At 38.6% G+C, this 15,226-nt stretch overlaps 1 non-coding gene across 1 annotated transcript; it reads right to left on the reverse strand.

The window, feature by feature from the left end:
* Window positions 1-5,473: 5,473 nt before the first annotated feature.
* LOC147517225 (small nucleolar RNA R71) lies at window positions 5,474-5,577 on the reverse strand. Its single transcript, XR_015214625.1, has one exon. It is a non-coding gene; the product is annotated as a small nucleolar RNA R71 (small nucleolar RNA).
* Between the last annotated feature and the right edge of the window lie 9,649 nt (window positions 5,578-15,226).

The following is a 15,226-nucleotide window of genomic DNA, read 5'->3' on the forward strand; positions in this document are numbered from 1 at the left end:
CTTTGGTTGGTGGGGCGTTGTTGGATAGTATTGTGCTTACCGGGGATATGCAAGCTGGAAGTGAACTTGGTGGAGATGGAACGGTCGTTGTGCTATGTGAGTATTCTTTCATTCTGAGCTTACTCCTTTTGGGTCTTGTTGATTTTGATCCACTTTAATGTCTATATTTGTTATCTTGTTTGCTAGGTTCTGGCAATGTATAGGAAGCTGAAGGATATGGCGTCTATCTCCGACCATTACAGGAAGGAGCTGGATGTCAGCAAGCAAACTTGTAGCAGACTGGTGGTTGAACAGCAAGTGGAGAGAACGGAGGTAGTAAGGCCGAGGGATCAAGTGCAACAGTTGGGGTGGTAAAGTGGCTCTGTTGTAACCCACTCTGGATTCTGCAAAGCTGGAGGTTCAGCAATGGGTCGATGAGTGCAAGAGGTTGTGCTCCGTTGCTGAATGAGCTGAGACTGCATATAATGACTTGGTGGACATGGTGGAGAGTGGCGACATTTATGTGCTGATGAATGATTATATTGATGCATTGGATAAGTATGATCGCCTTAAGATGTATGTTGAAAGTGGGGTTGCAATAGTGTCTGCTACAGATGCTGGTGTAGATGATAATAGACCATCTGATCTGCCATCTGACCAAGTCGTTGTGCCACCGGTTGCTCCAGCTGTTCCTTCTGTTATTTCTAGTTTGGATGTTTCTGAAGTTGTTGTTGATCAGGTTACCAGTTCTGGTGTTATAGAGGGTGGTGATCTGGACCCTTTGAATGTGGATAATCTTTCTTATGTGAATTGATTCTGAACGTCTTGTGTTTGTTCTTGGGTTGGGAGGTCTTTGAACAATATTTAAACAGCTCTTTGTTCTTGATACTGATACAATATTATTTTTGATGGGGATACTGAGGTGGTTTTCTCGGGATAACCTGGGGGCCTCGGTATCTAACTGATTTTGTAATTAGAAATATTTAAATTACTTACTTGTTGAAGTCGGCTTGAAGTATGCATGTGATTGCTTTTGTTTTGACTGATTTGTTGTTTGACGACCTGTGCTGCGTAGTACTAGTCCTGATGGACTACTTGACTTTGCTAGGTCGTCTTTTGTCACAGGTCATAGAGCGTTTGAGTACGACCTGATGCATTTGCATAGTTAGCACCTAGGCTTCGTCTTGTCCCTAGGTGTACCCCCAGGTTCGTTCCTTTTGGGGGAACTTCTAATTGATATAATTAGCCTTTGAGTGGCCATTATATTTGAGTCTATCTTAAACCCTTTGTGAGGTCGTAAGTTGACTTGGGGTCCTTTTGTGGGTCCCCTAGATTGAATTTGTCTAATAATTTGTCTTTGAGTGGCAATTACAGTTGAACCATACCTAACCCTGGCGTTGGTGTTAAGTTGGTTTAGGGTCCTTTTGGGGGACCTTGATTTGAATTGATTGAAAATTAACCACTACATGGATGTTGTTGTTGAGTCGTTCTGAACTCCGTCTTTGATATCCGACCTGACATTCTGATGTCTTAGCTCGTGCTGTGATAAGAGCCCAAAACTGAAGTTTTAACCCTGTAACAGTCATACTTTTAGACCAATTATGTGAGTAATAATTAAGAGTTAATCCGACTGATTACGTGTTTTTATGCGTTTTAGGCTTCAAAGTCAATTATGTGCAGAAATGTGCCACTTTGATGAGATAAAGGAGAAATGGTTGGTTGCTAAGGAGTTCTGTGATTAAAGGCCAAGATTCAAGAAGACAAAGCCTTTCTAAAGCCCGGTCAAAGATGAAAAGTCAAAGTCAACGCGGGCAGAAACAGACACAAAGTCAACAGAACTTCCGAAGGCCGTATCTTTGGACTCAGACCTCGGAATTGGGTCTACCTTATGTCAAAACGACTGTCTCGGAAAGAGATTTCCAATGGTCCAAGCCTTAGCCCAATCAGAAGAGAAAAAGTGGACGAAAAGTCTGTCGAAGCCAACTACAGCTGAAGAGGCCTTTTTGGACTGAAAGAATTGGGTTTTGGGCCTGATTCTCTGGCCCAAAACATGGCTCCAAGCCCATGCACGATTTTTGGATCTAAAACATATAAAAACAAAAGCTTAGCTCTTTGTTAATGGTAGCTAGTTAGACCTAAAACTATAGATAATTCTAGATCTAGTTTTCATTAAATAAAATTAAGTTTAGTTCATTTCAATTCTTGTTTTAGATTAATCTTTAGAATCATTGTTCTTCATTAGTTTGATAAATAAAATAGCTAGTTTGTCAATTTCGATTTTGTCATTTCAATTTATAGATCTAATTTTAATTCTTGTTGAGTATCATTTCTGAGTTGTTAAATTAGATTGAAGTATTGTTTGTTAAATTAGCCAAGTTAGAATTTTGGTATGATGTTTAGTTATAATTCAATGAGAAATAATGGTTTGATGAATCAAGGCTAAAACCTCCATTAGAGGGGTTGATGAAGCCTTGATGAAAACTTAGTTGTATAGTGTAGAGTCGTTGTAGAGTCTATTCCATTCTAAAAGGTCGTGTTTCGCCATGAGAATGGGTGGACGACCTCACATGCTAGTTATAATTGGCAGAAATGCCATGCTAATTAGGGATTAGAACGTGCAATTCTTACCGTAAGAACGTAAGAATTGGATTACAACAGTCTATGCTAGGTGATTAAGTTGGATTCGAGGTGGATTCACTTCTCCTCTAATTCTTTATCTAGATTCACATTTCAAGATTTCAGAAAGCATTCGTTATTCGTAACTTGTCAATTGAATCCACCCCGTAGTATAGAATTCCCCTCGTAAATCTCTCACTAGACATAAACCGATTAGTTAACTACGAAATCATTCCATGCTAAAGAACTAGGAGTGGAACGAATTTGTTACTCCACTCTATTTCGATAGAATTGAGAGTAGAAAACTTGATAGCAATTAGTAAAATAAGTTTTAGTTTACTTACGTTTTGAGTTTTATCGTTCATTTCGTAGGTAAACTTTATCTTTTTATGGCTATCAAATGGCGCCGCTGCCATCTTAGTTACCTTTAGCATTGTTTTCTTACTATAATTAGTCATTTTTTAAGTCCCATTAAATCCACCCACCCTTGTTCGATTCTAACTGTGGTTGTCTTTTTCCGCATTAAACTTCCTCGAAAAAAAAATTGCCGGCGCACGCGCGCTTCAAAGGGAGCACTGCGCTTAAAGTTACTAGAAGCCGAAGGACCAACCACCCAAATCGAGCCCGACCCGCGCTCAAACACTGTAACTCAAAGTTTACACCGAAAGCACTGCTTCAAAGTGATGACTCCGCCTAAGCTGAATTTTGCCGGATTTTCCACAGGGTTTGTTTGAACTTCGATTTTTAAGTTTTTCGTTGTTCTAACTTGTTATATACAACGAACACGCGTAAACAAGACGCTATTCATAAGTTTAAGCAAGGACTTAATCAGGTATTCCTTTCTTCCATACCTCGATCTCCAGTTAGAGGTTTATACTAATATATCAAGATTGTTTGGAGTGTTGTGTGTTTAGACTTAGACTTGCATGAGATTAAGGTCTGGTCGGAGAAAAACATCGAACGTAATTAACCGTCAACGTCAACAAACAAGTCTATCGAGTATACCAATCACTACACCTCTAGCTACTATCCCACCCACCACACCTGACATAATGGCTGAAGAAAGAGAGAGTCCTCTCTCCGACTTTTACAAAGTCTTGAGCGATAGCCCTAAATCTTGCATCGTTCTAGCAGACCCAGTGGGGGATTTTCGAATCCCCCCAAACATATTTAATTTGTTACCTGATAAGTGCTCAAAAGTAATGATTTATAACCCCAATTATGTGTATGTTAGTCTCCATTTTATATTTAAATATTCTAATATGATGCAATTTGAGTTTTTGCAGGTCAAAGAACCTAAATGTGAAATATGGAGGGAAAAGAAGTCAAACAAGTCAAAAAGGAGTCACTGGGAATTACAGCTAAAGGCCTAGGGAAAAAATGTCATATTTGTCTCCATAAGTGCCAAGCCTAATGGGACTCTAAAAGAGGATAATAATTAAGTTAGAAGAGTCTTCAATCTGATCTCAAAGCCTTAATTTCGACTTCATAGGAAGATGAGATTAACATGGAAAAGAAGTCAGAGTTTCACAAGAATTAGGAAACTGAAAGCTATCGGAAAGGCTGCCTACTTAAATAGCCTCAGAACAAAGTGGGCCACGTCCAACTTTGGCCCAACCGAATCCAACTTTATAAGGATTGCTTCTAGAAAGATTACAGAGAGTTTGACACCAAATAAACATGGGATTCGGATCTTTATCCAGACGAGCATGTAAGCCAATATATAAGGCACAAAAACCTCAGTTTACAATCATCTAGGAAATTTTAGTGTTTGCATCTTAGATCTAGAATTAAGAGAGAAGAAAGTTCAGACCTTTTCACCATTAATAACTATAAAGATTATTCCTTTTCATATTGTGTTCATAGCATAGTATGAGGGGCTAATCTCCCTTCTCTTGGGAGGGAGATGAAGCCTTTTTTCAGATGTTTTAGTTTAGTTCTTCTTCTATCATGTTTTAGTTTAAATCCCTCATTGAGTTTCTTCTTATTCGTCCATTGATCTAACGCTCCTGTGGAGGTTAGGAGGTCTTAGGGTAATTCAAGATTGTGTAGAGCCAAATACCACAAACCCTAGATTCTTTTCTTCTAGTTTTTAGTGTTCTAGTGTGATGATTGGATTCTTTATGGCACCTCAATTAGTTGTATGGTTAATGCCACATGTGGATTTTCCATGGCACCTAGAGTTGTATATTGAATGCCACTTAAAGCACAATTTGGTTAGATAGAAGATATCATTGGAGATTGAAGAAGTATTTAATGGAAAGATAGAAAGCACGTTGAAATCCACATATTATCATCATGGTTATGAGCATCAGGTTTGTAGGTATGGTGAGTTTCTATTGGTGATTTATATTAAGCATGATAGGTAGATCTATTAGACTAATTCTATGATTTTGGTGGATTCATCTCTCCCAAGATATTCTCTCTCTTGATTCATATTCATATATTTAATTTAGTTTATTTTATGCATAGTTTAAATCTCAAATCAAATCAACCATATATTAATTATTACTTAGCCACATCTTTTACTTGCATCCATTAGAGTAATTTAGATTAGGAATCTCTATTATCATCACTTAGTTATTTAGAGTAGGATTGATACCTTGCTAGCCACTATACTAATCAATATATATTAGGCTAAGTAAGATTTGCAAAAGACACGTAAGTTACCCGTTTACGTAGGATTGAACAAGTCCTTACAACATTCCATCATCCTACGGTTGGTGCGGAACAAATTAAACTGAGGGTATTTTCCTTCACCTTAGCCGATAAGGCAGCGTCTTGGTTAACTGCCCAAGCGCCTAACTCTGTGGATTCGTGGGCTAAACTTGTTCAGCTGTTTATGGAACATTTTTACCCACCCCTAAAGACGGATGAGATGCTTTCCAAGATTCATTTTTTTCGACAGAATCCTCATGAATCATTTTTTGAGGCTTGGAATCGTTTCACCGATATGCTTATAGAGTGTCCACACCATAACCTAGCAAAAGACACGTTAGTTTGTGCCTTTTTCAAAAGACTTCTACATCACCATAAAGAAGTCCTTAACATAATGAATGAGGGTAGTTTCCTAAGTAAAGGAGCCTCGGAGGCTTACAAATTTTTAGAAGATCAAACTAAGCGCAATAATAATTGGGGGGGTAGTGATGATATCCCCCACTCTGCTAGTTCTTCTTCAATAGTTAAGGCCGCCGGTATGTTTGAGATGAAACCCGATCCAGAACTTAAAAATTTAATCGAATCTCTAACTAAAAAGGTTGAGGCTATTTTTGTTCAACAAAAGCCTATCCCCGTCATGAATGTAAACTCCAACCTAGGTAATTTCTGTTTGAGTCCTGAGCACCCTGACTCCTATTGTCCTCTCGCCTATGAACAAAAACAATCAGAGCAAGATAATGTTTGCTCCATTAATAGCTATCCTATTCCTAATGCCCCATGGAGACAAAATCCCAACTTCAGTTGGCGAAACAATCAACAAGTTACACCTCCAGGGTTTAATAACCAAAATGTTAGGCAAGCAAACAATTATAACCAAGCTCCACCTAGGCAAGGACAAACACAAGGTCAGGGGAATTATAATAATTATAACAACCAAGCGCAACCACGACAAGGTCAAACACAAGGTTAGGGTAATTATAATAGTTATAATACCAATAGAGGTATCGTTCCGGTTAACAATAGTAACTATCACAACCCACCCATAAATAATCAACGTGAGATAGTTCCAGTCACACCACCTGTGACTACTACACCTACACAACCGGATCGTATCGACGCCTTTATACAGGTTACCCAACAACTTTTCCAAACAATGACTCAATCAAACCAACAGATCTTACAATCCATAAATCGGGGCATACAACAGCGGTTAGCCCAAGAGAAAGCCCAACCAAAAAAGTGTTTCCAGAAAAGCGATACCAAACCCTAAAACAAGCAAAACACGACCTTTGAGGTAAATGGTAATACTAGTTCGGAAACTACAATCGTAGGTGACCTAAATGCCATCACCACTCTCCGTTCTGGAAGAGTGGTTGATAACAAAGTAACAATGCCTATAGTTACCCCATCAGTACTCCCTACACCGGATATCGAACTAGATACCGAAATAGAAACTGAAGAGCCTACCACTGTAGAGGTACCAGTTAAACCACAACCTAAGAAACAGAAAGCCAAGGTTACACATCAAGTCGAGCCATACGCTAAATATAGAGCTTAAACCACCGTTCCCTCGAAATTAGCCATGCTAACCAGGGATACAAACTTTGAGGAGATTAGGAACATTTTCAAAAATCTAACGATAAACCTTCCTTTTCTCGAAGCTATTAAAAGCTACCTAACCACGCTTAAGTTTCTTAAGGAGTTGTGCACTACTAGGCGTAAGACCAACATACCTAAAGACGCTTTCTAAACGTAATAATTCCCAACTCTATCTCAACATAATGGAATTGTTAAGTATAAGGACCACGGTCGCCCCCATCAGATAATGCACCTTAGGAGATTCCTATACGACAACCGCGTTATTAGACCTGGGGGCTAGTGTTAACTTACTCCCATTTTATTTGTATAGACAAATAGGTCTAGACGAGATGCAACCCACTAAAATGACGTTGCAATTAGTCGATCGGTCTATTAAGTATCCTAAGGGTGTGGTCGAAAATGTCTTTGGTAAAGTTCAGGATTTTTACTATCCGGCTGATTTTGTCATCCTCGATACAGAAGTCACTAACGACTCTGTCCCGATTATCTTAGGGCGCCCTTTCCCGGCAACCGCCAATGCGCCATTAATTGTCGCGATGGTTTCGATGTCCATGTCTTTTGGCCATCTTTTGTTGAAGTAAATGTTTTTAAAACAAAGACACATTTACCCGATTCGTCTATGGATGGAGAGGTTAGCATGATCGAGAGCTTCGCTCGAGATTATTTCAACAACACGTTCCCTGATAATCATATGCCCAAATTTCTTTCCTTTGGAAGTTCAGACTCCAACATTTTCATCCCTACACTAGTCGATACACATATTATGGATGAGGACGAGATAGATGACTTTCTCAAAGATATAGAGGACTACCATAGTAATGTGGATATGACCAATCTAGATGAGAAATTCGATAAGTTTCTTAGAGCAGGTGATGATTCACCCTATCAAGAACTACTTTGCACAACATCCACCTCGACTCCCCTCCTTCCACCCTTTCAAAGGAATCTCAAGTTTGCACTCGATCCTTTTGTTTCTCCTGTACTTCATAATTTTTTAAATCCACCTAGTAAACAAATACTTCAGAAGGACAAACCATTTGACACCTTCATTTTCATACTTGAGACAATCCCTACCTACACCATTAATGAGTTTTGTGCTTAACCCACATCCTCATTGTTTACATGCTTTCCTTCTACAACTTATCCATATCCACAATATCTTCCACAACCATTCACTTTTCCACACTTATTTACTAGGACACCCTCTCGTTCAAAGATGAAAAAGAAGGTGCATGCTAGGTTACGTTATAGGTCTATCCGACTTTGCTTTCAGTTCACTAGGTTGCGTCATAGGAAATCTTGGTGCTTGATTGTGTTTGGATATGTTTTCTGTGATATTTATTTATGGAATGATCCACAACTATTTCGGTTGTTGATATATGATAAACTGCATGTTCATACATATGTTTAGATAAAGTCTCGAGTATCTGACTATAAATGACTCAATTTTTTGTGTTTGGTGCTTTTCCTTTCATTTCCATATATTGGTGAGTGCACCATTAAGGTAACCGGGCCCTCCCTATGGAGTGTGTGGCTGTAAGTACCGAATCCTAAGTCCACGTTTAACATAATTCACGTTTTTCACTCTTGCATGTTTTCTCAGATTTTTTAGGCATGTTTCTCTATGGGGTGAATTATTTCCTTATTGCTTATTGTTTTTCCTTATAAAATTGATAAAAAAAAAAACAAAACAAAACAAAAACAAAAAAAAAAAAAACAAATTTTCTAAACTCTGTTGTAAAAAATTTGTTTGGGGGTGGGGTCTTCGTGTTTCCATCCTAGAATGTTTTAGGTCCCATTAGAGTTGCTTAGGCCGTTTAATTGTATTTCGATTCGGGTTGATATTATCTATAAATTTAGAGTTCATTCGTTCGCATAACTTACGTCATGCACGCACTTCGAGGCATTTTCTACTATCTTATATGTCATCCACGGTCGGAATAGAGTGTTTTATGGATCATTGGATTGGAAATTCTCTCCTGATCATTTTCATATCTCATTCGCAAAAATCGGGCCGGTAACAAAGCGGCAAATTTAGTTTGAAGTTGCGCTAAAAATCGACAAAAGTCGAAATATTGAAAATTGGGCTTGGGCCCAACTCGCGCGCACCTGCGCCCCTTGCTCTACACCAACAGTCGTGACTTCATCTTCTCAAACCGCCATTAAGAAACAAAAAAAAAAAATTCAAAACCTAAAACCAAAAATTAAAAAGGAACCTAATTAAACCCACGCCCACAGTTCAAATCAACTTCAAATCTTCTCTAAAATCTTTCCACCACCACCTCCACCAAGTTAAATCACCAAAAACCACCGAAAACAGCCACCAATTCAAGCTTCCAACCTGCCACCGTACCCACCATCGCCACCACCAGTGTTTTAGGTTGTTTTACATCAAACTCGTTTCCTCTACCGTCTACAAAACCATTGGTTGTTTCAAAAACTTCAATGGCGCTACGACGAAGAATTTTGCCGGAACAAGCATTTAGGCCCGACCGTTTCGCACCATTCTACGCGGCGGAGATGATTAGGAGGGATTGGAATGGACTCTGGTACTCGACTGAGGAGTTCTACCACTTTGATTTGGTAGAACAGTTTTATAAGAAGCGAGAATTTGAGGGGGGATAGAATTTTCATTATGGTAGCAGGAACGAGAAAGGAAGTAACACGACAAGCCATTCGGGGCTAAGGCGTTAGGGCGCTACGTACGAAAAGCAACCTAGAAACGAGCATTCAGGAATCCCAGTATACTGGAGTTCCTGCTTTGATGAAAGATAATGTCGTGGAGGGTGAATACAATACGAGTTCTCATTGTGTCCGCCAGGCAACCCTGAGAACCAATCAACTAGCTGTAGCTCAGTGGATTGGTAGGAACGTCCTCGGGAAAGAAAAAGTCAGCGACATCGGTCTGCAATGTCTGCACGTTCTCTGGATTTTGCAAATGAATAAGTATAATTTCTGCATCCTCGATTTAATTTTTAAGGTGATTAGAGGAGTGGGAAAGAGCATTGCGCCTCTTCCCGTATTGATCACTAAGATCATGCTCTCATTTAGAGTTGTCACAAAATCTGCCCCTATTATGATCAAGTTGCATTCAAATGCAACTATTTATGCTGAGTGCATCCAAAAGACTTGGCAATTGTCGGAAGGTGATGTGGTTGAGTTGGAGGATGAAAGGGAGGATATGACATGTCTGGATGAAGATGCATTAGATAGTTGTAGTTCTAATTTAGAACGCATGCAAGTACTGCAAACTGGCTTGCGTTGCGTTTATGGTATTTGTGAAGATATCCGAGATAGACAGATTGTACTTCGAAATAAACAAACGAACCTCCAGACGAGAGTTGAAATGCTCGAAAACGGTCATGAAGATATCTTGTCTAACATGGAGACTATGCACCAGTGCCAAGAGGACCACTATATAGTACTAAAGGCTGAGATGGAAGCACAGCGCTTGCTTCAAATAGAGATGCTACGTCGCATGCCAACCTTGGAGGATTCTGGCTCAGACAAGTCTGAGAGGTATGAGCGTCGTCGCCGAAGGACAGATGGCTGAAGCCATTCTTCATCCCAGGACCAATCTCCATCTCAGGGTCCGTCTTCATCACGCGGCTAGGTGTTTCGAAGAATGTTTTGTTCTGATATTACTTTGTCGTTATTTATTTTATGGTTTTGTTAGTTGGATTTTATTTCAGTAGTTAAATTTAAATATTAATTTGGTTGTTTTAGATTGGTTGGATTTAATATTATTTTAATAAAATTGGTTACTTTCAAATTGTGCATGTTTTATCATTAATTCCACCTTCCCGAATTGTTTGGGGGTGGTAATATTTATGCCGAGCATAATTCCTTATATGATCATCTTCTGTAAAGTTGTCTTGGAGTAAAGGTTGAGAATCTAGCCGATATCGGCATATCTATGAATATGTGTGGTGGTAGCATGAAACCTAGGAGAGTTTAGAAGTTACTATCTAAATCCAGTATAAAAGATACCAGGGTTGTTAGAAAACCAAGAATATGGTTTGTTTCCATTTTCGGGTTTGGAATTTTTCTATTTCCAGAAAATGCCTTAAACAATTTGGCAACTTGCCGATTCGTTTTGGAAGCTCATAACCTATTTAAACTACCTTCAATCTACACTCACAAACCACACTACACCCCACCATCATCCCTCACCTTTCACTCCAAGCTTTTCCTTCTTTTTCCTCTTAAACTTCGCTTCAAAGATTCTACGAGCGCATTCAAGGCTTTCAAGAAGACACCGCCCCTATACACCGCCAGAAATTTTACTCGAGGCGACTGCGCTTCAAGTTGAGGGCGACTCGTGCCCACAACCTATAACTCCAAAAACACCCGAAGCGCTGGCGCTTAAGTTGAGCGACTCGCGCACACAACCTGTAACTCCAAAACACCCCGAAGCGCTGGCGCTACCGACCTCCAGTAAACAAAGAAATTTCCAATTTTCTGAGGATTTTTCCAGGATTTTTTGAGCTGTTCCAGAGAGTAGTTTTGAGATGACATCTCCTATAGTCATTCCTGAACAGTCGTTCGAAGACTTGATGGGAACCGATACCTATGGAGCATCGTTCCGCGAGCGGATCGTGCAAGAGGATGGCGGCATCTTCTGGTGAGTGATGACGATTCTTTTTCACCTCAGCTAACTGAATTTTTCTATAATCATATTACATTCTATTGTAACCAAGAAGGAGAACAGAAATTCTCCCTTGCAATTAATGACAGGACTAGGGAATTCAATAAGAATTTGGTAGCTTTGGTTTCGGGATTGCCATTGCCTGACCCTATGCACATGTGGGGGTATATGACCGATAACTCATACCTTTATGAATATGCATATTTCCATGAGTATTATGGGGGAGGGGTATTTCATGTCATGGACCAAGACCAATATAACATAGCCTTGGGTAGCCTATCGCTGAATGTTGGCACAATCATGTTATTCATCATGATGAATATTTTAGGGGAATGGAAGTTTACTTCTGCCAATAGCACCGCTGGTGACGTTTTCCTTGCTTTAGCTGAGGGATGTCGCCGATATGACATTCCCCGAGTTTTAGTGGCTACTCTTAAAAGAGCCCATACCATGAGGCATAAGTATCTTCTTATGCCTGTCTTGGTTGGCCGCATTATGCGCAGTTGCTTACCGGAATTCTATACCCAGTTCACGGATTAGAAAAAGGTTGAAATCATGAGACCCACCAATCGCGTGGTCAGATCATTCCGAGCCATGACTTGGCCGGGATGGCAGGTGCAACCACATTTGGTTGCCCCTTACACCCCATCAGACCAAGTAACACTCGAGAGGTTAGCAATGGTTGATGATACAAGACGAAAGGCGTGGCAAGTTGTTATGGCATGGCAGGATGCGAAGGAACCTCACTTCTTTATAGAAGAGGAGGATGACGAGTAAACGTTGGAGTGGAGGTAAGTTTTTAGTTTCAGTTAGTGTCTGCTTATGTCCCAAGCAATTTAATTCTGTTAACCCCATAATGGGTGGAACTCTTACAGAGTTGCGTCATTTTTTTTATTTCCTATATTAGTATGTTCTAACCTTGTTTTGCAGATGTTCCAGAATTTCACGCGTTTCCATGGTATTTTTCTACCCTCTTTATTTAAATGCTTTGAGGACAAAGCATGCTTCTTGTTGGGGGCATAGAAACACGTGTAATTAAGGCATCTGTTAGGATATAGATATATATAATATGCATTTGTTTTCAAGTTAAAAATTTCAAAAATATAAATAAATAAGTTTATGCTATACACTTAGGAATATTGGTATTGTTTTCTTTCTCTATGCTCTTAACAATCTAGAAGTCTCACGTAGCTTTTGCATCAGAATAATTGTTAGAAACTTAGGTTAATATGTAGGTAATAATCTTTGCATCTATCTATAAATATATTACATGAGTATCTATGATTGTTAGCAGTAAGTTTCTGAAATCTAGGCTAGAGTACTTATTCTACAAATCGTGAGAATATAGCCTAAAGCCTTATATGATTTAAACATTTGAGAAATGACACAAGGGAGAAGTAAAATCCGGATAGAGAAATCACACGTCCACTTGCTTGATCACTATGCCATATCCTAAAGCGAGAATTTAGGCCCTCTTTGGATCGATATAGCCAGAAATTCAAACCTATGAATTATTTTCCGCTAGTAAGCCCTCCGAGCCTTTCTTTTAGCCTTCCATAAACCACAATTCCTTTACCCTGTTACAAAAACAAAACAAAATAAAAAATTCAACTTACCCAATCTAGAATAAGTCTGAGAATAGAATGAGTGAAGAAAGAAGAAGAGAAAAACCTGTGTAAACAAAAATTAGTTAGTTGCTTCAGAAAAAAGAAAAGAAGTTTCCATCCAATGAAAAGAAAAAGAAAAATAGAAATAAGTAAAAACTCCAAAAATAGAATAAAAGGGAGTCAAAAGCCAAAGAAAAGAAAAAGAAAAATATGGCTAAGGATGAAAACAAAGTATAGAAGCAAAAGAAAATAACAAGGTTTTCTCTAAGTTACATAATGTGAAGACTCTATTATCTCAGACTTGTCCTTTTGAATATCCATTTTCTTCCTTCTTAAACCATCTCATAATCCCCGCAACACCTAATAAAGACCTCTAGCTCAATTAGGAATATGTTAGTGTGATAGTAAGTGGCAGATGTGTTTGATCGACTCCGGCTTCCTTGTTTGTCATTGAGATTGTAAGGTAAAGTGTGCCCACTCCACACTAGAGCAGCGAAACTTGAGCGGAAAAATCAGAGTGGTTTTTGTCTTGACATTTATGTAAGAACCTACTTAAGAACGCTTATTCGAAGTTTTAAACTTAACCCGCTAGGCATTTCATAGTATTACTCATAGTATATATATTTGTATCATAGATGATTGATTATTATGCATATATTAGTTTAGGTTTTTCACTTGGTTATTCTTATTCATTTGTTAGTGAGATATATAGATAGTTGAGACATGAATGAGGAAACAATAGTTTTATTTCTTAGTCGTTGTAGTATAGATGAAGTTTGTGAGTACCTTCATTGGAAAACTCTCACGAGGCTATAACTCGTCCACTAGGGAATTCCTAGTGGTTTAAGGCCTTGTTGCATATGGTCAATGCAATCGCACTCAGCGAAACGAGAGTAGTTAGAACTCTATTTTTGGTCACTTATTCTAATTTCTCATATTTGCTTGAGGACAAGCAAAATACTGTTTCGGGGTGGTTTGATAAGAGCCCAAAACTGTAGTTTTAACCCTGTAACAGTCATACTTTTAGACCAATTATGTGAGTAATAATTAAGAGTTAATACTGATTACGTGTTTTTATGCGTTTCAGGCTTCAAAGTCAATTATGTGCAGAAATGTGCCACTTTGATGAGATAAAGGAGCAATGGTTGGTTGCTAAGGAGTTATGTGATTAAAGGCCAAGATTCAAGAAGACAAAGCCTTTCTAAAGCCCGGTCAAAGATGAAAAGTCAAAGTCAACGCGGGCAGAAATAACACACAAAGTCAGCAGAACTTCTGAAGGTCGTAACTTTGGACTCAGACCTTGGAATTGGGTCTACCTTATGTCAAAACGACCGGCTCAAAAAGAGCTTTCCAATGGTTCAAGCCTTGGCCCAATCAGAGGAGTAGAAGTGGACGAAAAGTCTGTCGAAGCCAACTACAGCTGAAGAGGCCTTTTTGAACTAAAAGAATTGGTTTTTGGGCCTGATTCTCTGGCCCAAAACATGGCTCCAAGCCCATGCACGATTTTTGGATCTAAAACATATAAAAATAAAAGCTTAGCTCTTTGTTAATGGTAGCTAGTTAGACCTAAAACTATAGATAATTCTAGATCTAGTTTTCATTAAATAAAATTAAGTTTAGTTCATTTTAATTCTTGTTTTAGATTAATCTTTAGAATCATTGTTCTTCATTAGTTTGATAAATAAAATAGCTAGTTTGTCAATTTCAATTTTGTCATTTCAATTTATAGATCTAATTTTAATTCTTGTTGAGTATCATTTCTGAGTTGTTAAATTAGATTGAAGTATTGTTAGTTAAATTAGCCAAGTTAGAATTTTGGTATGATGTTTAGTTATAATTCAATGAGAAATAATGGTTTGATGAATCAAGGCTAAAACCTCCATTAGATGGGTTGATGAAGCCTTGATGAAAACTTAGTTGATATAGTGTAGAGTCGTTGTAGAGTCTATTCCATTCTAGAAGGTCGTGTTTAGCCATGAGAATGGGTGGGACGACCTCACATGCTACAAGTTATAATTGGCAGAAATGTCATGCTAATTAGGGATTAGAACGAGCAAGCAATTCTTACCGTAAGAACGTAAGAATTGGATTACAACAGTCTATGCTAGGTGATTAAGTT

This window comes from Coptis chinensis, chromosome 2 (genome assembly GCF_015680905.1).
Source record: "Coptis chinensis isolate HL-2020 chromosome 2, ASM1568090v1, whole genome shotgun sequence".
Taxonomy (NCBI): domain Eukaryota; kingdom Viridiplantae; phylum Streptophyta; class Magnoliopsida; order Ranunculales; family Ranunculaceae; genus Coptis; species Coptis chinensis.